A 7,319-nucleotide genomic window follows, 5' to 3' on the forward strand; every position below is an offset into this window, starting at 1 on the left:
TCTATCATTTTTCTTCTTCTTCTTCTTCTTCTTCTTCTTCTTCTTCTTTTTAGAAGAACTAGGAACATCAATATTATTTCTTTGAGAATCTTGCTCGATTCTCTTAGGTTGGCCTTCAGGATACAAAAGTTCCTGAGTCATTCTACCAGTTCTAGTAGCCACTCTGACAGCATAATCATTTTTCTTACTATTCATTTCATTTAGCACTTCTTTTTGAGCTTTAAGTACTTGTTCTACTTGAGTGGTAACCATAGAAGCATGTTTGCTAACAAGTTTAAGTTCACCTTTAATATCAGCCATATAATCACCCAAGCGTATAATGATATAAGCATTTTCTTTCACTACAAAAAACATATCTTAAGTAACACAATGATGTAACAAATGATAAAACGTGTTACATGTAAAACCGTAGTAACATATTGTTTGTGTTGCAAGGTTGACGGTAACACATACTTAGTCTGTCCTGAAAACATGTTACAAGGATATTACAACGGTAACATAAAGGTCTATGTTGCTGAAGATGTGTTACACGCTATATAATTCTAGTAACACATGTTGTATGTTGGTTACTAGTGTTACACGGTCTTAAGGGAAAAGCATTTAATTTTATTAAGGGCTTTAATAAACGTCGTCATCTTAATACATAGGACCCGTACAGTACAAGCAATTAAAGCGGCAGAAAAAAAATGTAACTCGTAAGAATCGAACCAGGTAAAATTGGCTCATCAGCAAATGAGTGAACCATCAGACCAAGTAACCATAGCTGTTGACTTGCCACGTACTACGATCTTTAGCATTTAATACAGCAGTTGGGCTGCGCAATTTTTATCTACTAATGGGTCAGTGGCCTAAAAGCTAAGCCGAACGAGAAGTTTGGTCGGCCCAGTCCGGGGCCTGGAACCAAACAGGGCTGGCCTGGCAAGAAAACACGGCGCGCAGTTTGGGCCACAACTGTGCGCGGCGGCACGTTTTTTTTCTTTCATTCCTTTATTTCTTTTCATTTTCTTTCATTTCCATTTCCTCTTTTCTGTTTTCCTTTCTTACCTTTTTATTTTATCAGAAATTCAAATTATGTTCAGGAAACTATCAAATCTTCACAAATTCAATTTTTTTAAGCAAATTCAGAATTTATTCACTATGAACAAGAGTTTGTGGATTTTAAAAATGTTTTCGAATTCAAAGCAATGCTTGAAAATCCAAAAATATTCACGAATTTGGTAATATTGTTCGAAACTTGAGAAAAATGTTTGTGGATTTCATAGATTTAATGCAATCTAAAAAAATCATGAATTCAAAATTGTTAGGCAGTTCAAAAATATTTCATGACTTCCAAAAAAGTTCGTTAATTTAAAAGTAATCTTGAAGTTAAAAAATCATTAGTCTGCAATGTGGTCACTAATTTCAAAAACTGTTCGTGAGTTTGAAAAATTATGATTTTAAAAAAATGTTCATGACTTTGGAAATATTGCTCAGAACTCGAAAAACATATTTGTGGATTCAAAAAAATTAAGAAATAAAAAAATTGTGAGTTCGAATATTTTTCTCGAATTACAGAGAAAATGCATGAATTCAAAAAATGTTAATGAGTAGGAAAAGTGTTAACTAATTTTAAAATATGTTCGGGAGTGGAAAAATTCTTGTGATTTTAAAAAGATGTTCAGGAATTTGAAAATATTATTCAAAATAGAGTTTGTGGATTCAAAAATGTTTTAGAAAAAATATTCATAAAATTTTAAATGTTCGTGAGTTTGAAAATTTATTACAATTTTGAAAATCTTTTTACAAATTTAAAAATAATCATGAGGTTCAAAAAATATTCATGAGTATGAAAAGTATTCACTAATTCCAAAAAATGTTCGGGAGTGTACGGCGAAGCCAACGAGGAGATGAAACCTATGCAAGAAAACATCGTGTGTGTTGATGCTTGTTAGTGTGTGAGTTTCTCTATAAGGCGAAGTGATGGTCGTAATACACACCATCTACTCATATTATGTTGCAACTATGTGTGTATCGTTGTTTCTATGTACAACAATAACAAGATGTATCTCAAACAATATTTAAAAATACATAAAATAAATATACTATAGGACCTAGGTACAAGCTTAGGTCGTATGCACAAGATAGTTGGAAAAAACAATTTTTTGTGAACGCAAAAATTCTGACTCTAAATTTTCTATGGTTTTTCAAGGTTAATTTAAGTGTTTTTGTTTTCTTACTGTAAGTATATGTAATGTTATAAAACTAGGAATTCTAATCAAATGTTGCACAAATTATGTCACGTCGGGCCAGCAGCAGCTAGTGACGGACAAAAATATCAATGTGAAGGGTGCATTGGGAGTCGGGGAGGCAAAATTTACAGTTTCATATGTGGGGTGTCAAATTTTTTTGATCAATTTAACCATGCATCGAACACCAAGACCTTACCCGTCCCGTCTCCCACTTCGTGTGCCATCCCTCCCATCGTCGTCGTTCCGCCTCGTCACTCCCCTACTCCTCCGCGAGGCTCCTGCATCGTCGCCGCCCCGCAAGTTGCCATCGAGATCCGTCAAAGACGGTGAGTCACACTTCTCTCATAGTAGCGAAGCGCCGAAAATCTTCTTCCTCGTTCTGAATAGACGCGACCTAGATCTCCAAAGATGGCGCACCGGTGACGCGGGTCTTGTCAAGGAAGGCGGCATCGGTTGCCTTTATCGAGGCCAAGAACTCATATGGGGGTTCAAAATCTGCATGTGTAATGGAATACTCTTTTTTCGCCTTTTTCATCTACAGTTGCGTGCCTATTGTCACATAGTTGCAGGCTTTCGATCTTTGTTTTCCTTCTATGTTGGTGATGTTGGGCTTGTCCTTGTTTTGGGGGCGCTCTTCGAAGCAACAATGCGAGAACGCCAGAATATAGGGAGTAGGTTGCCGCTCCGCCTCCTTTCCCGCGTTCACGACATGGATGAGTATCTTTGTTCACTGCCCATTTTCTTTATTTTTTTGATAGCATATATGAATAGGGATGGGTATAAAAATCGAGTAACCAAAAAAATGAACCGAAGGCGAATAAACCAAATTTCGGTTTGTTTTTTGACTTGGAACCCCTGGATCCCATTACTCAACGGGCACGGCAATATCGCTGGCCAGCAACAGACTTACATTGTTTGGCACAGTCTCCATCCACGGACGGTATGGTTCCTGACCATTGCTCCCCATTACAGCAAGTGCATCGGCACTTTATTACAATCACGAGGAGCATATGAAAAGACTACCTTGGTAGTAAAATTAAGGCGAACAAACTGACGGATATGGTGGTCGATCTGGTATTTTCTTTTTGAGGGAAATCTGGTATTTTACCCTGTTAACCGAACTGGCCGAAATCATTCCAGCCCAAATTCTCCCCGCCTCCGGCTAGTAGAAGCCCACCCACCCCACGAGGCCTGGACCTAGCCAGCACCCCACGCCCGCACGCAAGACTACAAGACCTAACCGCCACCCCTAAAAAAAACAAAAAAAATCACAAGACCTAACCGCCACCCCTAAAAATAACAAAAAAAATCACAAGACCTAACCGCCTGCCCTACCACCCCGACTCAGCCGCCGCCGCCGCTACTCATCTGAGCGGCTGAGATGCCGCCGCCGCCACTGCTCACTGCATCTTCTCCCCCACCCGGCCACCCCGGACGCCAACTCCCGTGGCGGCTGCCATCTCCCGCATCTCCGCCCTCGCCTTCTCACTGACCGCCGTCCGTCGCGCCGTTGCTGGACTCGCTGCATGCAAGGAAGCAGAGGATCAGATGAGGAAATGGACCCGCCGTCGCCCATCCGTCCGCCCAGCGCCCACCCACCTTCGATTCGAGCTTCGATCTTTCGACATCGTCCCAACTCTCCACATCGGCAACTCAGCGGGCAACCGTCGGTCCACCTCGGCATCTCGGCGGTGTCTTCTCCAGGTCGCCACCACGTCTTCCACGGAAGAAACTGAGCAATCAGTCAATGTAATAAACCCCCTCTCTCATTATTTGTCTCGAATTTTGTTTCATTCTTTGTGCATTTTTCTGTATGTACATGGTAACTTGGATGCACTGTCTGTATTGTTGGTGACTTTTTGTTTCATGTGTGCTTGCTCTGCAAAGATGTTAATATGACATTAGTGGAGAATCAGGGTTCTACTGGTATTTGTTATTAGTATTTTACTGATGTTAATTGTAACTTGTATTTTGGAATTCTTTGTTAATTCTTATTGCCTTGAATCTGTATAGAAGAATGATCCCATGAATTCTAATTTTATTACTGCCTTTTAGATGGCTGAACCTGGTGGAGTTGGTGATGTTGAGATGTCTGAAGAGGAGATTCAAGTTTATGAAGAAAGAAAGAAAAGAGGAGTATGAACAGAAAAAGAAGGAAATGGATGAATGGCCTAGAAGAAGGCAGATGAAGAAAAGATCACAGGTGTGGGATCAATTTTCTGAGGTACTAGCAGTCCACTCAAACAAGCCCGAGCTTAGGCTTCTTCCACTTATGCACAGCTTTGAATCACTTAGTAGCAGCTATGGTTGCCAGTCTAGAATGGTACTTTAATGTACAATGAACTGTTTGCAGTTTTATTTTTGAAAATGACACACTCTTAATTAGAGGTGTTACTTATTATGTGCATCTTAATCAATAACATAATCTTGAAAGTTTTGCATTTTAATAAATTGTGCACGTACTGTTCTTCATCATTTGTACACATGAACTTGTTATTGTCGTCAGTATGCCAAGAAAAGCATGGTTCTTCCTTCTAGTTTATGATATTTCTGATTTTCATTGTGTTTCCAAAGTTTGAGTTGTGTATTTGTGTTGCTCTGACAGGTGATATTGTAATGATGTGAATGATTATTGGTTCGACCGGAATTTTCAGAAGGTGGCAGAAGTGTGGATATAATAGCAACAATCAAATGGAATATGTGGACTGGACAACTTTGTGGCGGAGGAAGCTAATATTCCTTTAAAATTGTGGAAGATATTGATGTATACAAAGTAGATTTGATATGCAAGATGATGTATCTGTAGCACTCTGTTTGATACTGATTATTAAGTTTGAAACTTGTTTATGTAAATTTGCGTTCAAATCTGATTCTGTTGTTAATAGTGCACTTGTATTGTTTTGACTTTCAACACTAATCTTATTATAATGTGCAATGTGTTTGTGTATGTGGATTTGATCTATGGAATATCATTATGCATTGTAAAACCTACTTTTATCTTTGTCTGAATGAAGGGGAGACGAGTCTCTTCCTCACTTTCTTATGTGGGAAATTTAAACCATGATCCGCTTATATTTAGCGAATGTAAAATGGTAGCTATGTGCTGAATCATAGTACATTATGCCTGGTGTTTTGTACTACCAAATGTGTTACTGATTGACCACCATCAATTATTGTGTTACAGTTTTATCGGAAATTATGTTACTAAATGTGTTACCAGAGCTAAAATAATATGCTACCAATTATGTTACGGGAGTTAGAAAAACGTGTTACTTCTGCTGTTACTATATCTATAAAAATATGTTACTACACGTGTTGCTATAGTTATAAAAACATGTTACTGGTGCATTTTGTAACACATATGATACATGTTACTATAACAAAACTGTAACACAATTTGCAATGTATTGGAACAAATACCATGTGTGACAATGGATACATCTAGTAACACGGCCTAACGTAACACATCTCAAAAGGTGTTACTCTATGGCGCAGTAACACCTTTTTGGACATTTAGTAACACAAGTGCATGTTACAAAAGCTCTGTCCTCCTGTAGTGTTTTAATTGTCTACCAAAATAAGCATTGAAGTCGCCTTGCTTAAACATAAAGTTATCAAACTCATCCAAGCACTGACTAGCAATTTTAGTAGGAGGGACTTCAGTTTTATCATATCTATAGAGAGAGTTTACCTTTATTACCTGTGTCGGAATATCGGGATCAGGAGGTTCTTCAGTAAATAAATAATTAAGATCATATGTTTCTTCAACAGGCGGTATATTAAGACCATGTATTTCTTCAATAGAAGGTAAATTCTTAACGTCTTCAGCTTTAATACCTTTTTATTTCATAGATTTCTTTGCCTCTTGCATATCTTCGGGACTGAGAAATAGAATACCTCTCTTCTTCGGAGTTGATTTAGGAATAGGCTCAGTAATTGGAGCAGGAGATGGCTCAGGAGCTGGCTTAGGAGCTGGCTCAGGAGGTGCCCAATTATTTTCATTTGTCAACATATTATTCAATAGAATTTCAGCTTCATCCGGTGTTCTTTCCCTGAAAAGAGAACCAGCACAACTATCCAGGTAATCTCTGGAAGCATCGGTTAGTCCATTATAAAAGGTATCAAGTATTTTAGGTTTCTTAAGAGGATTATCAGGCAAAGCATTAAGTAACTTGAGAAGCCTCCCCCAAGCTTGTGGGAGACACTCTTCTTCAATTTGCACAAAGTTGTATATTTCCCTCAAAGCAGCTTGTTTCTTATGAGTGGGGAAATATTTAGCAGAGAAGTAATATATCATATCTTGGGGACTACGCACACAACCAGGATCAAGAGAATTAAACCATATCTTAGCATCACCCTTTAATGAGAACGGAAATATTTTGAGTATATAAAAGTAACGCGATCTCTCATCATTAGTGAACAGGGCAGCTGTATCATTTAACTTAGTAAGATGTGCCACAACAGTTTCAGATTCATAGCCATAAAACGGATCAGATTCAACCAAAGTAATTATATCAGGATCAACAGAGAATTCATAATCCTTATCAGGAGCACATATAAGTGATTCTTTGTTCCATTTAATTAATAACCTCTTAAGCTCATATCTATCTCTGCAAGCTAAAATAACTAAAGAAGCATCTTGATCAAATAAATAACCCTCAGGAATAACAGGCATATTTTCATCATCACTATCATCATTGTATTCAGATTCAATAATTTCTCTTTCTCTAGCCCTAGCAATTTGTTCATCAAGAAATTCACTAAGGGGCACAGTAGTATCAGGCATAGAAGCAGTTTCATCATAAGTATCATGCATAGCAGAAGTGGCATCATCAATAACATGCAACATATCAGAACGAATAGCAGAAGCAGGTGTAGGTGTCGCAAACTTACTCATAACAGAAGGTGAATCAAGTGCAGAGCTAGATGGCAGTTCCTTACCTCCCCTCATAGTTGAGGGATAAATCTTGGTTTTTGGATCTCTCAAGTTCTTCATTGTGTCCAACAGATATAAATCCCAAGTGACTTAAAGAATAGAGCTATGCTCCCCGGCAACGGCGCCAAAAATTAGTCTTGATAACCCACAAGTGT

The 7,319-nt window shown here is 38.3% G+C and overlaps 1 long non-coding RNA gene across 1 annotated transcript; it reads left to right on the forward strand.

Moving 5' to 3' along the window:
• Window positions 1-3,517: 3,517 nt before the first annotated feature.
• LOC123058915 (uncharacterized) lies at window positions 3,518-5,103 on the forward strand. The gene is made up of 3 exons (XR_006427320.1): window positions 3,518-3,977; window positions 4,284-4,452; window positions 4,834-5,103. It is a non-coding gene; the product is annotated as an uncharacterized lncRNA (long non-coding RNA).
• The last annotated feature ends 2,216 nt before the right edge of the window (window positions 5,104-7,319 follow it).

This window comes from Triticum aestivum, chromosome 3A (assembly GCF_018294505.1).
Source record: "Triticum aestivum cultivar Chinese Spring chromosome 3A, IWGSC CS RefSeq v2.1, whole genome shotgun sequence".
Taxonomy (NCBI): domain Eukaryota; kingdom Viridiplantae; phylum Streptophyta; class Magnoliopsida; order Poales; family Poaceae; genus Triticum; species Triticum aestivum.